The 22,647-nt window shown below is 32.9% G+C and overlaps 1 long non-coding RNA gene across 1 annotated transcript; it reads left to right on the plus strand.

Moving 5' to 3' along the window:
- Positions 1-1,529: 1,529 nt before the first annotated feature.
- Positions 1,530-17,477, plus strand: LOC150059152 (uncharacterized). The gene is made up of 3 exons (XR_016536596.1): positions 1,530-1,556; positions 14,489-14,609; positions 17,290-17,477. It is a non-coding gene; the product is annotated as an uncharacterized LOC150059152 (long non-coding RNA).
- Positions 17,478-22,647: the final 5,170 nt, after the last annotated feature.

Raw genomic sequence — 22,647 nt, forward strand, 5'->3', positions numbered from 1 at the left:
AATTACTTCATTTGGATAATATTTTATAATCTCTATAGTCTTCAGTTTATTCACTAGTGAGTGAGTATATGTGATATTTATATCCATAATTATTAAAATGACACGAATATAAACAGCTTTCAATATTCTTTACATAGGTTTTTAAATTGGCAATTTGTTATTCATTGTAATGAAAACAAAATTGAGTCAATTCTTAAAATGGAAGTATTTAAATCATGAGTATATGATGGTTGTTATCTGTTTGACTAACAGAATTTAATAAATCCTCTTATTAAAAATATATGTGCTTTTGAGTAAAAGCATAAATCAATAAAGAAAACTATACTAGCAGTAGTCATTTGTGATGAGTGTTTCTTAAGATAATAGTAATTTCAGTGCAGTCAGAGATTTATTAAATATTTTCCAAAAATATTTTTAAGTTCTTTAATTCAGTAAATCTATGTATCTAGAGATAGAATTGTCATTGAAATAATCATATAGTTTTCTTATTCTATCTTTCAATAAAAAACTTTCTGTTTGTGTTACTAAAATTGTCCAGATGCCAGGTTCATTTTTTTTGTGGGGATAATGTATAGAGTGGTTACAATTATATTCCTTAGGTAGTAGGTGTGTTACTTCTCATGCATTGATACCCCTTCTCAAGTTTTTGTCCCCGTTTCCCTTTTCCATGACTCCAGATTCTTAAACTAAATCCTTTATAGAAGGCTGTCTGTCTTCAAAACCATCTTTGAGTTCAGCGGCAAAAATTTTTTTTGGCAGTTGTATCATTTGGAAGGATTGTATTTTTTTATTAAAGAATTTATTAGCATTGATTTTTACATCATATTTCAAGTGACAAGTTTAATAAACAAGTGTTCAAGAAGGGAATCTCTATATACAATCATTAGGACTTAGATTTTAGAACTTAATCCAAATTAGGCTAAGAGTTTGTATGTCATAGAAATGTATTAATTTATGAAATAAAACAGTATGTCTATAGTCATAAGTTTTTATGTCTATATAGTTATGTTTATATTCTAATTACCATGTCCACAGCAATGGATATGCACATTGGTAATTATAAAAACTAGAATTATGTTTATCTCTGTCCTTTCTACTTGAAAATGCTAGAGTAAAATAACCATATAAAATTTCACTATATTTTAAGAAGTCATTAAGAAATGTAAGTTAGCTAAATCTCCAATTATCCTTGGTCAAAGATCAGAAAACTTTTTTCCTAAAAAGCCTGACAATAAAATATTTCAACTTTTTAGACATGCATTGTAGATCTCTTCTTTTTCTTTTGTGTCAGTTTAAATCAATACAATTGTTTGTTAGCTTTTCCCTGTGAAAGTCAGCATTATAACCAAGCTATAATTATCCCGAGACTTATTAAAGCATTTTTTATTATTTAGAAATCTGAAGGTAAATCCTGAAAGTTCTTAAATTTTCCTGAAATAGTACCCTTACCAAATATCTGGATGACCTTGTATAACTTTTGATAAAAGCACAGCATTTAAGATTGATCTCATCTTCCTCTTACATTTCAGATGAGAGGACAAGTTTGCCAACAAAAGGTAATGCTTTTTTTTATATCACAATGCAGAGTGTTTTTAATGGATATAACTAGAGAAATTAGTTCTAATGTACTACAAACTGATGTCAAAACTTTCCAGGTACGTAATCAATAAGTAGTTAGGGAATTTCATGGTTTCCTGGCCTATTACAAGCAATAAATTCTCATTTTTTCTGAAACCATCATATTGCTCTACAAATAACTTCATTATTTTATATTCTAATCTGTTCTCAGGAAGCTTAATAGTTATCACAGTCCTTTATAATATAAAATTATTTTATCCACACCTGCCACTTTGGCATAAAACATTCCATCACATGAAGAAGCTTGAGAGTTCAAGGAAAACCATTACATTTTCTATGGCATGGAATTATGCCATAATATGCTCTAGTTTTCTGTGGAGGTAATAGCAAAAATTTATCAGCTCCACCTTGAGAAATAAGTAAAATATCTTAAGTGCAGTATGCACGTTTATTTGAAGTTAGATATATTCCCTATCAAATCTTATTACTTTTCTTCTTGATACAGTTTAATTCATTGTTGTACTATTTTGCTTCCCAGTAGGCTTTTTGATTATTTGGATGTAACAAGGAGTGATTCATTCACCTATCTTCACAAATTACCTACATAAGATACATTTATTAAAATATCCTTTGAAAAACTAGACTCATTTTTGGATGATGGTTCATACCTTAGCATTAAAATAGGAAAACATCAGAATAAACACATGATACTTGTTCCATCTCTAAAAATATTACAAAATCTAAGTTACTGAAGCAAATCCTCAAACTCACCTGAATTTATTAGTTATGTGCAGATAATTTTGCTGTGTTGTAGAGATAATGAAGTGGTCTTCAGTAAATATCTCCACCTAAGTATGTTTAATAATGTAAAAAACAGTAGATTCTCTAAATTTTAATAATAAATGGATATTTGAAAGATAGGCACATATGCAAAAAGAGATAAAGTGTTATAAAGAACTCTCTGGCTGAAAATTATACAGCCAACTTCTGCATTCATTAAGTTACCTCTTTTTATAAAACCCCAAGAGTTTATTGAGGCTTCCCTGGCAAGTTTTAATAGATTTATTAGCAAATTTTATAACAGAATGTATTCTTGGAGAAATATAGGTAACATTTCATAAAAATTATCCCTTGTGTTCTCAGGAATGCTAATTCTGCTAGAAGAACTTCTATGAAATATTGGAATAATTTTGCCTGAAATTAGTCATTAAAGGCCAAACAAACTGACTAAAAAGCCATAGGCAGTTGTACTACCAATGCTTAGTAAATCTCCTGTGATGATCGTATCTGTGACCATCACAATACTGGCAAAATTTTAAAGCTTTCAATCCCAAGAGCCCATTAGAACACCACAAAATAAACATCCTCTCCTACATATAACAATGCAGAGGAGTGTGGGAAACTTCTTGGCAAATTCTAGTCACATAATAAGCTTACTTTGAGTGAGAATTGTGACTTACGCAATGCATATATAATTGCTTAATTTTGTTTTTCAGTTTTTACCTTGAAGAAAATCCATTTTCAGAGACCCAGAACTTCAACATTTGGGGCCATGATGAAGAGTTTGAATCTTTTGCATAACTCAGTCATTGTAAAAATGTCCCTATTGCTTTAGATCTATAGGAAAAATAGTATAAAATGGAATTCTGAAACTTTATAGATGCACTAAAACCCTCATATTTTTTCCCTTTTTTAATCGGTTATGGAGCTTAAACTCTGGGCCTTAAACTCTGGAGCTTAAACTCTGTACCTGATTTCTTCAACTCAAGACTAGCACTCTACCACTTTGAGCCACAGTACCACTTCCAGTTTTATGATGGTTAATCGGAGATAAAAATCTCAAGGACTTTGGTTTGGGGGCTGGCCTTGAACTGCCATCCTCAGTTCCTAAGTAGCTAGAATTATAGGCATGAGCCACCAGTACCTGACCTGACCCTCAGGCTTTTGTACTTTAAATTATTTACTATCATAAGATGACAAAGACAACCAATTTTTCTTGAAGTTTGTCAACTTTTTAAGTTAGAAACACCCTACTTAAAATTACAAGATTATTTCTTTTTTTCTGTACCCTCTAATTATTGCCTCAAAACATTGTACAAATTATTGCATCACAACATGGATACATTTTAACAAAACACATGAAATTGATGCATTGTTCCTTTAATCTTCAAATCTCCCTTACATGAACTAAGATCTACAGATGTATTTTCAGTGGAAGCACATTTTAATTTCAATGGAATTTACATACTTCTATACTGTGTGTATATCCATATCTCTGTAAAAATGTGTATGTTTTCATATTTCTTTAAAAACATCTGAACCACAACTATCAAGATGAAGACTTTTGGAATAATTAGAGATAATTTAAAATGAGTCAGTTTTATATATGAATTAATATAGAACAATAATATGCATCTGTGAAACTACATTCTTCTGTATTTATTTTCTGTTACCTTCTTTATTATTAATCTATTAATTTATAAAAAAATTCAGTTTTATTTTTGTCTTTTATACATTTAGTCATATGTGATGAGTCCACTAACCGACTACATTTGTGTGTGTGTGTGTGTGTGTGTGTGTGTGTGTGTGTGTGTGTGTGTGCATCATGGGGCTTGAACTCCACCTGGGCGCTGTCCCTGAGCTGTTCAGCTCAAGGCTACTACCCTACCCTTGAGCCAAGCCCCATTTCCAGTTTTCTAGAGGTTAACTGGAGATAAGAGTCTCAGGTCCTTTTGTACCCAGGCTGGCTTTGAACCTTGATCCTCAAATCTCAGCTTCCTAAGTAGCTAGGATTACAGGCATGAGCCACTGTATCCGTCCTGACTACATTTTGTATAAGTACTTCCTAAAATGAAGTCATAATGATTGCTAGTCTTGTACTAATTTATCTTTAGGATATACTCAGTCTCTTGGTTGACATTCTAATAATGGAACTCAACAATTAAATAGTAAATTTAGATAGTAAACACTGGAAAACCAACTGTGCAAAACCTTTAATCCTCTCTTACCTACAGAAGATATACAACTACAATAGATGACAATTGTTGATCTCCCCTTGGTTCCTGAGAAATCTTTTATCTTGATACACTCTTTCATTGATCCTACCAGTGGAGCTTGGTTGCAGGCATTACCATTATGCCTATTTCTATTTGTTTATCATTTCTTTTTATGAAAAAGTATGTAAATGCCATGGAAAAATCACAAATTTTATCATGAACTAAGTATTAGTGTTAAAAACATTGTGTGTGTGTGTGTGTGTGTGTGTGTGTGTGTGTGTATCACTGAATATAAAATGAATGTGTCATTTCCCAGGATTTATCTAAGCTAATGAGGAATGGAATTTCTAATAGTCTGAGAAAACAAAGCAGAGATTAAATGAATTTATGAAATAGAGGTTTGGAAAGGGACACCATGCTTTGCAATAGTCTTCTCATGGTCCCTTTGAGAGAGCTCAGACTGGGAGAGATTTGCCTAATTCACAAGAGTGACTAGCAAACGTGTTGGTCTGTAACTTTTCTGTTGTAATGTCATACCATCCTATTATGTGGGCTTGGTGAAGTTGATTCCCAGATACAGACATATCTCTTTAAAAAGGGAGTCAGCTGCCACTGTTTAAACATTAGTGTATTGCTCAGAAGACTCTAACAACCAGATCCTCATGAAAATGGGCATATTTGACAAACAGGATCCGTCCTTTCGAACTGGTCCCAGTTTGTACTGCACTGGTCATCCTACATCAGCTATGCTCTTCTGCTTGGCCTTCTGATGATGGTGGATGTGAGAATTTAATCTCTGCTTGTAACAAATTATCTCTGAGATTCTTTATTCTGATTATCACAGTGTATAGATGTAAAAATAAAATGAGTTGGAGGTATTAAAAGAAAGGAAACGCCAATAACACTTTTGCCCTAAATAGTTTGTGAATTTAATATTCATGCATCTTTACTTCTATGCACGTTTCTACTTACAATCGTCTATCTCCAAATTCATTGTCCCTACCTCAAATAATAATTTACATTTTAATACTATTTTCTTACTAAATACAATGTGTTAATGGAGAAAATAAGGAATTACTGGTGTGTATATTTTGAGACTGTGAGTAGGCTATTGTCAAGCTAAATTTGCAAAACAGCCTTTGATCTTCAGAGATACACATGGCAAAATCAAGAATTGAGGTCAGGAAGAGAGAGAGAACAATCAGAAGGAAGAAGAGATCCCTTTGTGAAATTTCACCAAATTGTGATTGTGCTGCTTGTCCTTGGTGTAAGCAGCTAACAGCATACTACTGAATTCACCGTGTCTAACACAGGTTACAATTCTATTTCAAGTGTCATAGGCAGAATTCAAGCTATGGAAAATTACATCTTTTTGTAAGCCTCTAAGTTTATCGTATCAACTTTCCTAGTACTTAGTTGTTGGCAGCATCAAAAGTATATACAGCCTGCTTGTTTCTTCATCATAAAATAGTTTATTATATAGAATGCAGGGAAAATGGGAATTAACTGAAAGTCAAGTCATTACCACATCTCTGATTTAATGATTCTATAAGTAACTTCCCGTGGTTGTTTTATTTCCTTTTATTTTCCACATTAACTCCTAAATGCCTAAGTTCATTTCTCAAAGGCACATTAGTGATTGTCTATGTAGGTGCTCACAAGCTATATTTGCTAATGAGACACATGGGAATAGTTCCATCCAACAAATTTAATGTTTTCCTTTGATTTCTATATAATAGCTTAATATTTCAAAAGTACCAGTAGCATTGAAAGCAGTTTTGCAAGGCTATCTTCCCTATTCTTAATTCCCCTACTATCACATGTCATATTGGATGTAGCCTTCTACCATTGCTTTCAGCAAGACACATGACGACATGCATACTTACCACTGCTTCTGAATGTATGGAATATACTTGTTTTCATATTCTCTCTGTAGCTTTCTTTTTGCAAGAAAAAAATCATCTACCTTTGGGCATAAAAACTTTTCTTCCTGAGGAAACAGTTCTTTCAGCTGCAGGAAGTAAATGCAGAAATTACTTTGGCATACCCCTGTCCAGAGTAAAAAATAACAATTCCAACATTTTTTGATAACTATCTGAATTAGTGAAAGATTGTCATTGATTTCCTAATGATTATCATTGAAGATGTTCACCACATAGCCAAAATTATGATGACATGATTTTGCTAAAGAGCAATAACTTTTACTTATGAGGATTATGTCATTTTTTCCGCACCAGTATTTTAAATGAAAATATGCCTAGTGTCTGTGGGATTGTTCCAAATTAACACAATAGAAAATGTGCTAACACGCTGAGTGCCTACAACAACAAGTTGGAAAAATCGCAAACCAACAAGTTAATGTCTCACCTTAAGCTCCTGGAAAAAGAGCAACAAACCAACCCTAATCCCAGTAGAAGAAAGCAAATTATTAAAATCAAAGCAGAATTAAATGATTTGGAATCCAAAAAAACTATAGAAAGAATCAACAAAACAAGGAGTTGGTTCTTTGAAAGAATTAACAAAATTGACAAGCCCTTAGCAAATCTTACCAAAAAAAGAAGAGAGCATATCGAAATAAACAAAATCACAGACGAAAATGGTAATATCATGACAGAAATTACCAAGATCCAGAATATCATGAGGGAATACTTCTCAAACCTTTATGCCAACAAATCTGAGAATCTAGAAGAAATGGATGAATTCCTAGCCAATATTAACATACCCACACTGAACCAAGAAGAACTAAACCAACTCAACAGTCCTATTTCAGGCTCTGAAATAGAAATGGCAATTAGAGAACTTCCACCTAAGAAAAGCCCAGGGCCAGATGGATTCACAGCTGAATTCTATAAGGTCTTCAAAGCAGAGCTCATACCAATACTCCTCAAGCTCTTCAACGAAATTGAAAATGAAGGTTCTTTACCAAACTCATTCTATGAAGCCAGTATAACCCTCATCCCCAAACCAGACAGAGATTCATCAAAGAAAGAGAACTATAGACCTATTTCTTTGATGAACATCGATGCAAAACTTCTCAACAAAATGCTGGCCAACCGTCTACAACAACTCATCAAAAAAATAATACACTATGATCAAACTGGATTCATCACAGGGAGGCAAAGCTGGTTCAACTATATGCAAATCAATAAATATAATTCAACACATCAACAGGAGCAAGGACAAAAATCACATGATTGTCTCAATAAATGCGGAAAAGGCATTTGACAAGATCCAACACCCCTTTATATTAAAAGCTCTGGAGAAACTAGGAATCCATGGAACATTCCTCAATATAATAAAGGCTGTGTATGACAAACCCTCAGCTAGTATTATACTTTATGTGTTTATATATACACATATTACATTAAGAAAGTTGAAAACTGTAAAATAAATTCAGTTTATTATTAGGAGATTGGAATATTTCAGAGGAAGCTTGATTTTTTAAAAGTCATTAGGTAAACATCAGGTAGAAGAATCAGAGTATTTAAAGTCTCCGGAAGGAAAGGAATAGATTCCAGAGCAACTAATTGAGAGATCTGATTAGCAATATATTATACTGAGATGGTAATAAAAATAAATAGAACAAGGCAGGACATAAAGATGATGTGCAGTTTACAGAGTCATTGGGCTCTCAAAATAGTTTCAGTAGGACAGTGACACAATTTAATTAGTCTTCCAGGAAATAGCAGAACTATGTATAGTGGTGGAGATGAAAAGGCAAGTGGTAAGTAGTTACTGTTCTTAGGAAGACTTTGCTGAGGCTCAGGCAAGATTGTTGATAACATACACAATACACAGTAATAATAATGGCAAATATGTGTATATATTCATAATTATGCACCCATATATTCCACCTTCCTAACACCCGACTCAAATGCCATGCAGTGAGTAGAGATTAAGCTGGGTTGAAAATGATATAGAGGGATGTGACTAGATACAGGACTATTTTATGAATACAAATACCAATTCATTTGTTATATTATAATTTTATATAAAGCATATATCATACGTTATTATATTATATTTTGTTATATTGTAAATCAAATTTGCATTATAGTAGATATTAAGATACATCCACACAATAATCTTAGTCATCTAAATTAGCTATCAATCAGATAATAAGCATCTAAAAATGGTAACTCTAGCCACATGTATGTGAGATTGTACTGGGAAAGCCCATGGAGATGAAAATGTACAGGGAATCCACATAGGATGGAATGGTACAGAAAGAAAGGAAGAAAGAAGGAAGGAAGGAAGGAAGGAAGGAAGGAAGGAAGGAAGGAAGGAAGGAAGGAAGAAAGGAAAGAAAGAGAGAAAGAAGGAAGAAAGAAAGAAAGAAAGAAAAAAAGAAAGAAAGAAAGAAAGAAAGAAGGAAAGAGAGAGAGGGGGAGAAGAGATAAAAAGAAAGAGAAAAAGAAAGAAAGAAAGAAAGAAAGAAAGAAAGAACAAAAGAAAGAAAAGAAAGAAAGGAAGGAAGGAAGAAAGAAAGAGGGAGGGAGGAAGGAAGGGAGGAAGGAGGAGGGAGGAAGAGAAAGAGAAAAAGAAAGAAAAAAAATAAAGAGGGAGGAAATAAAGGAAAGAAGGAAGGAAGAAAAGAGAGTGAGTGATTAAAAACAAGCACTGTTATTTTTGTAATTATAACATTATAATTATTATTTTTGTAATTGCAAATATGCCACCATTAAAATTTATTTTGAATACTGATTATAAATGTTACTTATTCATTTAATAGATTTTTTTCCAAGTTTTTAAAATTTTATTGATATTTGTGTGGAGTTCTAAAGGAACAATTTCATCCTGCCATCATATTTTTAGGTAGCATAAGTAAAGGAAACCAAACTAACAGTCTAAGGCAAAGGACACATTCACAAAACACCTACTTCTATATTCTGGCCTCCATCTGAGATTCTAGCTACAATAGATTCTGTTCCATTTGTCTTTTCTAAACTTTTTTTAATTGCTCCTTTGCATGTGGCCCTTTCTCTTCCACTGCAGAAGCAGTCCATGACCTAGAGGAGTGAGCTTTAGAGGGCCAGTAATTACGTTCAGAGAAATGTACTATCTTTTCAGTGGGATTGAAATCTCTAAAGCAAAACTTACTTCATGATTTATCTTTTAAAGAATGTGAAGAAATAAAGATAGAAGCATAGTAAAACTCATCAGAGTTTTAGGCAGTTGGGATCTTTCAAGCTCTACTGCCTAAATCTGAGCACCTACTTTGTGGCAGGAGTCTTAAAATCCCAGGACAATTCAGTGAGTAAAAAAGTATTCCGTATGTTTCTTCAAAGTGAACTCAGTAATACCACTGTGCAATTTTTTTATCAAAATCATATTGGAAAATTATATCATGAAAAGATAATGAATTGTTGATAGTAGAACAAAGAGATATTGTTGACATTGGTTTCCAGGTTTTGAAAGAGCCCAACAGGTGGAGAAGAGACAGGAAGTTAATGTATCTTCAGCAGAATATGGCAAATGGGTACCGATTTTATTTGCTATTTATTGTTTATTCTCATAATTATATAAATTCCACAAAAGCATGATCATAATTATATAAATTCCACAAGAGCATGATCTTTTAGCATTTGGTTCACCACTGAATCTCTCTCAAATACGTACATGCTTCCATGCACACATACACACATCTCTAATCTGACAACAATGACAATATTCTTAAAACAGGATCAACAGGGTACTTTAAAAATTCTAGATGTGGTCAACTAGACCCAGGATTAGCTCTCTTGCTTATACCTGCTTATGAAGCCTTGAGTCATTTTCAGTTCAGTTTTCTATGGCATAGTACTAGTGTCAGGGTACATTTATTCTTAAAAATGATAGTTTTCTGAATGGAACATTAGTGGGTTTAAGAGGTCTGAAAAATGATAAAATTCATATTTTACTACATTTTTATAGAATATTTCTTAATACTTTAGGAAAGTATGGAGCTCATTTATGTTAGCTGCTAGAAACTATCATTTCAGTATACTCAAATAGCTAAAGAAAACACAATTTAACTACAGAAACTATCATAAAATATTTTTCTCAAGAAAACATTTATAAATCTCTGTTCTTTGGTTCTTATAAGCCATGCTATGACATGAGTACAAGCCTCCAAAGACAGAAGTTCTTACATTATTTATAACTATAATGTTTTTTATGAGACTATTCTAAGTTTCCAATGTTTGGCAGAAAATTGGAGAACATTTTAGCAAGAATAAAACTAAACCTCCAGTTCTTACGGTTATATCAAACACTTTAAGTGAGACTATATCAAGTATAGATAATATAATGTTTTCAAAATAGTAGAACAAATCTGAATTTAAACTAGTAATTACAACTTTACTTTGCATTAATTTTAAATTACATGGTAACTCAAGAAGTTCAATATTGAAAAAGGGATGTCAGTAAATCAATGAAAACAGCTTTAGCTTATACTTCTTATGGATTTTTCATATTTAGATGTTCTCATTTAATTATAAAAGCCATATCACTTTGGAAAATTACTTAGAAATTCTGTATGTAAATCAGAGGAAAGAAATTACACATCCTAGAGTAAGAAAATACTGTACATAAATAATGAATCAAGGAGTAGGTCAATAACCCATTCTAGAGAATTTCATAGAATTACAATAAAATCAATAAAAAGATGACTAATGTAATATATTAATGACCAAAAAAGACAGTAAGCTAGAAAAAAATTAATAGAAGGCAATAGAAACAACCTAAGAAACTGTAGATGTTAGAAAATGTAAGATGTTAGAAAATGTGTTAAAAAACTGAACATACTTAATCATCTCACCAACCACAATTACTTATAATTTGTACTCCCCAGTAGAATACAAGATTTCTTCTATATAACATTTATAATTACAGTATTCAGCTCTCCTTCTACCCAAAGGCTAGTTTTTCCTCAAAGCTATTCTAGTGAACCCTTTAAAAGATTATGTTCCTCCTTCAAAATCTCTATCTCAGAAATATGAGAAAACTTTCCAATGTCAAGCTTTTTATTTAAAGTCTAAGAAAGTCTGACTCAGTAAAAGTATCTTTTAATGTTTTTCTCTCACCTGATGGTGATCAAAAAGAAAAACATAACATTTCAGTGCAGAGATGTGAGAAATGATATGTCCTTCTTGAGCATGATCCAGCAATACACTTACTACAATTGTGCCTCCATTTCTGGGCGAAATAACTATCTATGAATGTAGAAATTTAGTAGATAAAGGTAGTTTCTCCACGTGTGAAAATTAAGCGGAAAAGAGCACAACATAGCTTTCTGTATTAATTAATGAAGATTTTATTTATCTGGATTTATATCTTCATTCACATGTTTACACTTATGTCAGAATATATCATTGTGCACTTGAATGTTCCATAAAGCATATCTCGATATATAAAATAATTCAAACATGTAACTTATCAGGATGGCTACATCCTAGACATATACAAACATAGAACTGATAATGTCAAATACCATAACTTTGGATAAGATATTGACCGTGGATTCAGAAATGATGATACTTTCCTGTGATCTTAGATATTCTAAAAGAAAGTGGTGAAAGTTACACTGTGGACTGAGATTTGCTCTAATCCAAAATTGTAAAATAATTCTTAAAAAAATAGATAAGTCAAGAAAAAACATTGAGGGTGTCTTTCACTTACCTAGAAAACTCAAAAGCCTGGATGAAATTTCTTTTATTAGCAAAATAGAAATAAAGTAGAAATAAATGTTTCATAAAATTCATATGCACACATGTACTGCATTTGAACTAGTAATAAATATTATGTAACAAATTATGCAGAATAAATCTTGATGTTTTCCTATAGATAATATTATCACTTATGTCTCATGCCATCCACCCTCTTCTTTGTTATGCTTCTGCATTTCGTTCTGAATTCTTTCTGTTCCTCTTACTTCTATTAAATTGAGCAGTCACTGTGGAGATTAGGATTATGAACACAGCCTAACACAATTGTTTCTGTATTGCTGAGCAAAGGATGTGCACTGGTTCCATATGTGGATTTTTTTTGTAGACACTGAGAATCTACTTTCTACTGATGGCTACAGATTTCATGGCTCCAGATATATTATGTCACTGAAAGTGAAGCACAAATATCGGGATATACTCTAAGTGATTTGTATTCATAATTTTGCTTAAACTTCAGAGAAACTCAATAATTTAAAGTGATATAATTATGCTTATTACATTTAACAGAGAACTAAACTTAGAAAGGTTAACCTGCCGATAACTAGAGCATTCATATTTTACAGAGACAGTTCTAAATCAGACAGCCTAGTCAGAGAATTTCCCTTACAGTTCTGTAAATTTTTTCCAGTCCAGAAGCTTGAACTCTGGGCCTTAGCACAGCCCGAGAGCTTTCTCAGGGCAAATGCTCTTACCACTTGAGCCACAGCATCACATCTTTTTTCTGTGTATTTGGTACCAAGGAATCGAACTTACGGGTTCAACGGGTTCTTGCATGCTAGGCAAGCATTCCACCACTAGGCCAAACTCCTGTTCCAGTTCTTTGATATTTTATAACAATAAATCATAGGTATTTTCTCCACAAGCTTAACCACTGTGGTGTCTACATTTGCTATAATGTTCTTTACTGCATACCTTTAGCTCTTGAAATCCACGGCATTTTAAAGTATCAAAGATTCTCAGGTATTAGAAACCATGAAGATTGTGTCTTCTGGAAGTAGAACAATTAAATATGAATCATCTGTGTTCCAGAAACATTAATAAGGAGCAATGTTAGAACTTATTTTGACTATATAAAGAAAATGGATTTATCTATTCTAAATAGAGCAAGAAATGTTATCCTATTAATGGCATGATGTTTGTTCAAGAGCCAAAATATCAAGAGCATGTTCAATGGATTTCAAGTGTATACTATTTTATTCCATATAACTGAGCATCACAATCTCAGTTTAGAATAAATTTCTCGATTTTGGCTACATGAAGGAACCTCACAACATTTGAAGTATATCAAATGTAGCAGGCTGACAATACAGTTTGAAACTTAGTCAAATTGCTCTAAATTTTCATTGGCTAGCCAGGAAAACTGAAAAACAGGAAAAAAACTGCCTTACTTCCATATAGGATGAAGCTACATGAAAGATCTCCAGGATGGAAACAAGAGCTTTATATTGTGTGATTGTTGTTCTTAATATACTATATTTTTTCTCTTCTCTTTTGTTGCCCTTTGGTTAATCTCATTTTGTTACAGTATCTGACTTTGTTATCTGGTGTATATATATATACATATATATATGTGTTTATTTGAAATAGGAAAGGGAAGGGAGAAATCAAGATGATTGGGGGATGAAGGGGGGGAAATGGGGACAAAAACATGAGAAGGGGTGTCAATGTGTAAAAAGTAATGTACCCTCTATCTGGCAAATATAACTGTAACCCCTCTATATATTACAATAAAAATGCCTCACTTTAATAAGCATTATCTTTGCTTCAGATTAGATAAAAATAGAAGAAACAGCATGAAGGCTTAGAGTGTGTGCCCACCCATTTAATAAATCAAACGATGTTTAATTCTGTCTGCTACTGGGTTTGTCATTCATAAAAGTGACCAAACCACTTAGTTTCCTTAATGTGATATCACAGTGAAAACATTATTTGATTATTTTAAACAGTAAAGCAATATGATACTACCTGTTTGGCCAAACTGTATTAATATATTATACATACCTGCTTTACTAGAAGACTTACAATATCTGATAACAGAATGTGCCACCTGGGCTTTAGAAGTAGCTGCTTTCCACTAAAATGCCTGGAATCTGAGTTTCTTCCGAACACATCCTAGTTCTGAGGAAGTCACAGTTGTGTCAGTGTGGGAATAGCAAAGCATCTCGCTTACAAATTAAGTTGAAGAATATACTCCCTTCTTTCTTTCAGAGCACATGTTATTCAGGTTGGAGCCCTGAGATGCTGCCAACAATGATGGATTCTCCAAAAAAGAAAAAGAAAAAAAGAAAAGTCATGATAAAAGAGGAAGCAAAATGAGAGTCTTTCTATGGTGAGTGGAGCATCATCCTTATCAGCAGTGCACATGTCCATATCCAGATAAACAACATTTATTAGAGGGGAATGTTTATTAGAAAAAAATCACTTTTTGTTTTCATCAGTTCTCTATCTTGTAAAAACTGTGGAGTGAATTTATTTTCCTGTTACGGGTAGAGCCAGACTTTAGATATATTCAACTGTAGCTAAATGGTGAAAGCCCCTTTTATACAACTGCTTTGGGTGCAATTTTGATTTGTGGAAAGAAAGTCACATAAACCACTAAATGGGGGCTGGGAACATGGCTTAGTGGTAGAGTGCTTGCCTAAAGTGCATGCCAAAGCTCTGGATTCGATTCCCCAGTACCACATATTACAGAAAACGCTGGACGTGGCACTATGGCTCAAGTGATAGAGCACTGGCCTTGAGAAAGCCCTGAGTTCAGGCTCTGGGACTGGCAAAAACAAACAAACAAACAGAAAATACTAAATGGTAATGACTGTGCTCAGTCAGAAGAGGTAAGATAAGAACAGTCTGGCAAAATAAACACATGATTAATTAAGAAACTATTAGGAGAAAGCTAATAATGTAAGTGCAACTATCATGGGGTAACTTATTAGTTACAATCTAACTATTTTTGTCCGTTGTGAGACTTGATTGTTCCCGAGCTCTTCAGTTCAATGATACCACCCTACCCCTTGGCCTGGGCATTGTCTCTGAGCTGCTGTTTTCTAAAGATTAATTGGAGATAGAAGTCTTATGGAATTTAGTGACCTTGCTGGCTTTGAACCACGATCCTCAGATATCAGCCTTCTGAGTAGCTAGAATTACAGGCATGAGTCATGGCGCCCAACTCAATTTTTCATTTTATCATATATTTTTATTGTAATTAATAGAAGGGTTACATTATATTTGCCAGACTTATGTTTCTAAAAGACCCATAAGGTGTATGGGATCATTTTGCAGGTGAATTAAATAAAGACTTTGAAGTATTAAATAAACTTTGAAGTCCCACTTGTGTGATTTTTGGCAAACTGCTTAGGTTCTAGATATCTTTGAAAATTCCATTGTGGTTGTTGCTAGCTTGATCATTTTTGATGTATTCCGGAGTTTCCAGGGCGTGGTTCCACTCTTGCTCCCTTCTTCAAACAGTGAAAGACTTACTTAACCACTATTGCTTTTGAATTACATTTGCAGCACCAAGGAAAGTACACTTACCTGCTTGATATTTGTGTATGTTACAACCAATATCTGCACCAGCTTAGGAAGCAATACACAAAATGGGTAAATAAAATGTTTGCTATGTATTATTGTCACATTTTAATGTTTTGGATATCCCCGACCCATTTATGTTCTTAGCAACACTGGCATTTCAGAATAATGTTTACATTTGTTCCTTTGGTGATTATCCCTTCTATTCACTTCATGCTTATGCATATGAATTTCCTTTATTATAAGTTATATGCAATCTATTGCATTACTTAGGAGGTAAGTAGCTGCATTTCACTTTTCAAATGAATGAACTTATATGAACTTACACTGACTCCATTAAGTCCATCTATTCACAGATGTTAAAGTCCTGCTCTAATTAAAGTCCAATGCTCTTTTATATAGTTATGGCTTTCTTTAAATATTGGGATCAAATACTAAATCTCCATTTACAGAAGTGCTTATAGAGGATACTCATCAAAACCCATTAATATTTCTTTCCCTAGAAATACTTTTAGTTTATGTCCTGAAGCATAAAACAGGAACACAACAGAAGAGGTTGGGTTTATGCAAGTTAGCTATCTACTCTCAAGTTCCTACACACACATCACTTGCATGTCTCAGTTATTGAATTTATAAATATGTAATCAATTGCAGTAAGAAAATAAGCTTGGTGATTTAGTTAACTGATGTATAATAATGTGTAGAAAATGTAACAATGTGTAAACAATGTATATATTTAGACTAATTTATAGTTTAGTTGTAATTATATGATACTTGGTTAACTGTTGTTTTTTTTTCTCCAACCAGCTTAGAATAAAATTCCAAAACATAGTCAACAGAAATACATCCACCAATAAGTAGTTTGCATTTTCCTTGCAAGCTAATTACCCTTCTCTAAGGTTGTTAGTTTCTCTTGCTCCCACTCACATGACAGTGTATAATGGTGAAAAATATGATTATCACTACACCCCCTACAAGCTGAATTTTAATCTCCCCAATTCTTGAAAGTTGCCATCACTTTTTCCTTTCTATATCATATTAATCTGACTCTGTCCCCAGCCCATTTCACCGAAAACCCTTCTCTGATAACAGCCAGCTCTTCCTATTTGCTGGTCTCTATTTTCAATACAAATCTGTATTACAGTTACCACCTGTTTTTTTCTCTTCCTGTCTTAGGGCTTGAACTGAGGGCCTGAGCATTGTCCTGAGCATTATTCCTTAAAGCTAGCACTCTACCACTGGAACTACACTTTATTTCCAGCTTCTTGTTCTTGAATTAGAGATCAATATATCATGGATTTTCCTACCTGAGCTGGTTTGACACTATAATCCTCAGATTTCAGCTTCCTAAATAGCTAGGGCTACAGAATAAACCACCACCATCATCGCTATGCCTGTTACTCTTTTTGTTTGTTTGTTTGTTTGTTTAACAAAACCTTTTGTGTCTTTTTGTTATTTTGTGCATTTTTCTCTCATTCCTAAAGGTTCTCATCATGAATAGTAGTAGTCTTACTCCTTGGGTGATCTCTCTCCCTGATTGCATTTCTTCTCATCAGAATAATACATCTGATAGTTTCTTTGATGACAACTCAAGATTGAAATCAGGTACTTTCTGCACCACTAAAGGAAGAAAAAAGTCATCCCATTTTTCCCACATACTGTTAAATGTAAAGTATTTCCCAATAAAAATTTGATCCATCTCTTCCTGTGTCCTCATTTTTTTTCATCCTAAGAAGATTCAAACCAGAAGGAGTAGGCAGCTAAGAGAACAGTTTCACAGATGCTAAAGAAATGCAGATGATATGCAGAAATAGATGGCATTTTGAAGATCTGTGTTATCATTATTAGTTTACAGTACTTGGCTTATATTTTGAAATAAAACTTTTTATTAGTAGTATTAAATTGTAAGAATTTAATCTGTGGAACCCCAGACCTTACTTCTATTTTAGTTGGCTTCTGATAATGTTCTTGATTTCAGAGATGCTCTTTATATAGGAAAGGCTCATTGTCTAATTATTCTGATGACAAAAGATGAAGACGTGAACTTTAGAAGCATAATTTAGTTCAGGGTTTAGAACATTAATGTTCATCTAAATTTGAAAGTTTCTAAAAGTATATCATGGTATTTCCAAGTCTGTTAGTTTTTAATTATAGTAATTATAATGAAAAAGTCTAATAATTTCTATTTAGGGGAATGGGAAGAAAGTCACATTGCCTTTCCTAGATCATCCTATACAACATATAACATCACCAATAAATTTAATCTAGTATGAATTCTCTGACTCTAAAATCTCAGCACATAAAATCAGCTAAGTATTCATTTAATTACTTCATGTTCCTTTAAAATATACCAGAGACTTTAAGGAAAGATCCATAATGCACTTGAGATTTTCTTAAATAACTTTTTAAGAATTGAGAAGTCATCTCACAAAGTGATATTGGCATTAATATGTAAAAATGGTCTTCATTCTTTTTATGGTTTTCAAGATGGGTTTGCATATAAATCTTACTAAAATTTGACGCCTACTCATTTCAAAGCCAATATTCTAAAAGGTTTCACTATATATTAGAAATAATAAGGATGGTGTATTATAGCATCATAATGGCAAAGATAGAAAAATGTCTTATTTATTATGGTAGTAAGTCAAGTCATAAAATGTAACCTGTGTTGGATCTAGAAGTTTAAAATGTATTTTAAATCAATTTAAAACAGTAAAGCACAGACATTTAAAGCTGTTGCTAAACTGGGTTAAAGAATTACCCTGACTGAAATAAAGTGGAACAATTTTGTCAGAAGCTCTGTTGACTTGCAAGATGAAAGTTGAGATTTCAGGGTTTGGAGTCATCAACATAGCCTTTCAACTATTCTTGCAGCAGTGTGAGAAAACCATAGACCAAACCAAAGTCAAACCCTTTTGTAGATATGACCAAAAATAAAGCTATTGGCAATAAAAAATTATTAAACATGAAATGAGATATGCTTTCTTCCTTTTGAGATTAGTAGTGTGGAATATACTGATTGATTTCAAAATACCACCTCAATTTATTGTTCCCCATGAGGGATCTTGAGGTAAGGCCCAAGATTAGAACCACAGAGCAGCACCAAGCCCAGTAGAGTGAAGGAATGTGATGTCAAGATCCTACCTCTCTCTCAGAGAGGAAATCTCCATAGAAGTTCCTCAAGAAGACTTCAGTGGTATGAGGCTGTACAGAACTAGGCTTCTCAATCAATGCTCCTAGGATAGGATGAAGAAAAACACCACATTTCAATGGGCCAGAAAAATCTGATTCCTACCTGCAGAAACTGGCATGCATTAGTTTGACATGATGTCTGTGTTGAGGAAGGATGGGATTTCTGCTAAAAGGCAGAAAGAAAATAGGCTTCTTTTTCTGTTCTGTTCTGTTTTTCCAGCCATATTTAGATATTGTCTTCATTGAAGCAAAGACTTCAGCAGATAACAAACTTCCCTGATGCCTGGACCTTGGACTCTATAACTTCTAGGATAGTGAGAAATGAATCTCTATCATTTATAAATTAACCAGCTTTAAGTATCTGGGTAGAACAGTATAAACAAAGTTCTTTCTGATTGTTACAAGTCACCTTTCTTCCTTTCAGCACACATTTGTGGTTCCCCAAAGCATTTTTCCATGTGTTCCAAAGAAGATCATGAGTTCTTTTTCCTGGACATAATATTCAGGAGAGAATTTCAGTGTCATAAGGATAATTATCTCGTATTTATAATTCTTCCTTAATTTAGTCTGCTTCATTGTTCACAGTTGAACTCTTCTTTTCCTAACTGACCAAAAATCTCATTGAACTTTGTCAAAAGTTATTAAAGGAATACAATGAATCCAGAACGGGAATATTCACATTAAAACGTCACAAGTGACTTTTCTATAATGCATTAGTTTACATTTATCATTTGTAGTCATTATATATTTTCTTAGCTCCTCTAATGGAAACTACTGGAGTGTATCATGTTGGAAAAATGTCTGTATTCTTACTCAAAACTTAAATACCTTAGGATCTATCAGTGATACTTCATTCCATAAGAAATAAATTCTAAAATTATCTATATTATGTTGCAATGTAACATGCAATTGGGCTCTAATCAATTACCTCTCCACTTATTTTTCTCTGCTGGACCAGCATCCAACTTACTGTATTATTGAATAAATATAATTATACTAACTCATGAAAAATAGCATGCTCTCTCTGTGCATTAGAAAACATGCTTTAACAACTGTTTATTAAGTCTCAGTGACCTGACTTTCAAGGATGCTCAAACTTCCTTTTTATCAAGACTTTTGGATGATGAATTTGTTATAAAAGTGAACAAATGAAACTAAATGAGACATACAATTGCAAACTTAAACATTGGTAATTAAATGTTTTGTGGCAGGAGGATTGTGGGTTCAAATATAGTTTTAAGAAATGACATTGTGATCACATGCCAGTTGGTCATGTCTGAAATCCTAGCTACTCAAGAGGCTGATACCTGGAGGATCCCAGTTCAAACTTTACCCTAGGAAGAAAATCTGTGAGACTCTTCTCTCCTACTAACCACCAAAAAGCCAGTAGTGAAACCACACACACACACACACACACACACACACACACACACACACACACACACACACACAAAGATCTTATGTACATTTTCCAGAGCATCGTCAAGGAAACCTTGAATATTGTACTGTGAAGGAGAATACCAGTACTCACTGGGTCAAACTACAAGCCATTTCTCAAATTTCTCCTTTGTCATTTGTAGTGATTCCATTTCTATGTATCTTTTGCTTTCCTGTTGAAAAATTTTGATGAATTTCATAGAAAAATTATAAACAGCAATATTACTATATAAGTTAAAAACACAAAGAATTCAATTATCATTTTACAAAACTTAAAAGATTCACTTCAGAAAAAATAAACTTGTAATTTAGACTACTAAAGAATTTATAGAGATAACATTAAATGTTATATGCAAATATAAGTAGTTTGATGATATAAGTAGTAGATGATACAAGTAGTTAGTACAGAGGATGAGAGATTCTAAAGATATCCCAATACAATATTACTTTTTTCTTTTTTGGTCTCAGGACCAAAATTAATTATAGGCCTAGATGCTGTCTCTGAGCTTCTTTTGTGCAAAGCTATCCCTCTACCACTTAGCTATAACACCACTTCCAGCTTTTTCTATGATTAATTGGAAATCAGAGTTTCATGGACTTTTCTGTCTGGGCTTACTTTGAACTACAATCCTCAGTTCTCAGTCTCGTGAGTAGAATTAAAGGTGTAAGCCATCAGTGCCAGACTCCAATTTTGAAAGAAATAAAAAGATATACTACTGTTTTTCCTTCAAAAATAGATTTTCATTATATATTTACATTTCATCTGTTTTGCTTTTCCTTTCTACTTTGTTATTAAGAATTTATGGCAGAACCTTTTGTTACTAACAGAATGACCCAAAGAATTCTTTAAAAGTAATTTCCTTTGTACTGTTCATTTGTTCAAAAACATGACAGAGGGGGAGAATATCAATACTTACAATGCTCTCTAAAAATGAACATACATAAAACATAAGGCAGTATACAAACTGAATCAAAAGTATTCATATGTGCATATGTGTATTTAAATACAGATTTAAATATCTTACTTGATTCCAAGTATACTTTTTTTTAACATAGCAGATATATTAACTATGTTTCAGGGTTAGTCATGAGAGCTAGACTTCTCAAAATACTCTTAAAGGACTTTACTCTCTACTTGACTTCACTCATTAAAACTACTCCAACAACAACAACAATAACAAAATAAAAGACTCATTCCCCCAAAATAAAAGAATTTCAGCATTGATAGAGGACATGAAATACAGGGATAAGGAACTTTATCTTTAAGTTTTCTATTTAGTTATTGTATTCTATAACTTTGATTTAAAACAAGTTTTTGATGTAACAATAATTGGTAATTGTTTTAAAGCATTTGGTAGTTGAAGTTTTTCTCCTTATGAACTGAAAGCCCTGGGTAAGAGTGGAACTACAATAGAGTAGATAGGTCTTAAACCCATGTTATCCTCTCTAGAAATGAAATTGAAAATGCAATAGGTTACCTGTCAGATGAACAATTACAACTCACCCAGGAATCACCATGCTCCTCAGGACCCTGCACATAGATTGGAATGGAAAAAGAGTATTATAAAGAACTTCATGTATTTGCCCAGGCTTACCGTTGTATTTTCTTTTTTCTTTCAATGTACATTGTCTATGCATAAAGGATATAGTGTTACATTTATGCTTCAGAAAAAGGCATGTTATTTCTGCCCTTAAATGCCTTCGACAAGCATTTGGGAATTTTTATGGTATTTAGAAATACACACGGAAGATAAGAAAATACTCAATATTGACATTACATGAATAATGCAATAGGGAAAAATCTGAAACAAAAAAGAGTTTATTGGAAACTGATCTTTGTTTAATTTTTTAGCATTCACAGATATAGCAACAAGCTTCTGAACAGGAGTCTAGTTGTTCCATAAATAACACCAAAAATTGATAAATGGAATTACATTTAAAAGTTAAAAGGCTTCTGAGAGGTGAAAAGTATTTAAAAATAATTAAACACACACACACACACACATACATGAATGAGTTCAAATTACATTATGTGAATGTATGAAAGTAGAATATTGAACCCGCATCATATTTCCAATGTTTGTTAACTCAAAAATAAGAATAAAGCTGAGCCTATAATTCTCAGGAGGCTGAGAGCTGAGCATCGTGGTGAAAAGCAAGCTTAGGCCAAAAAGTTTCTGTGAGAGTGTTATCCAATTAACCGCAGGGAACCT

The sequence above is a fragment of the Megascapheus bottae genome, chromosome 9 (assembly GCF_031878675.1).
Source record: "Megascapheus bottae isolate mThoBot1 chromosome 9, mThoBot2.hap1, whole genome shotgun sequence".
NCBI classification, from domain to species: Eukaryota; Metazoa; Chordata; class Mammalia; order Rodentia; family Geomyidae; genus Megascapheus; species Megascapheus bottae.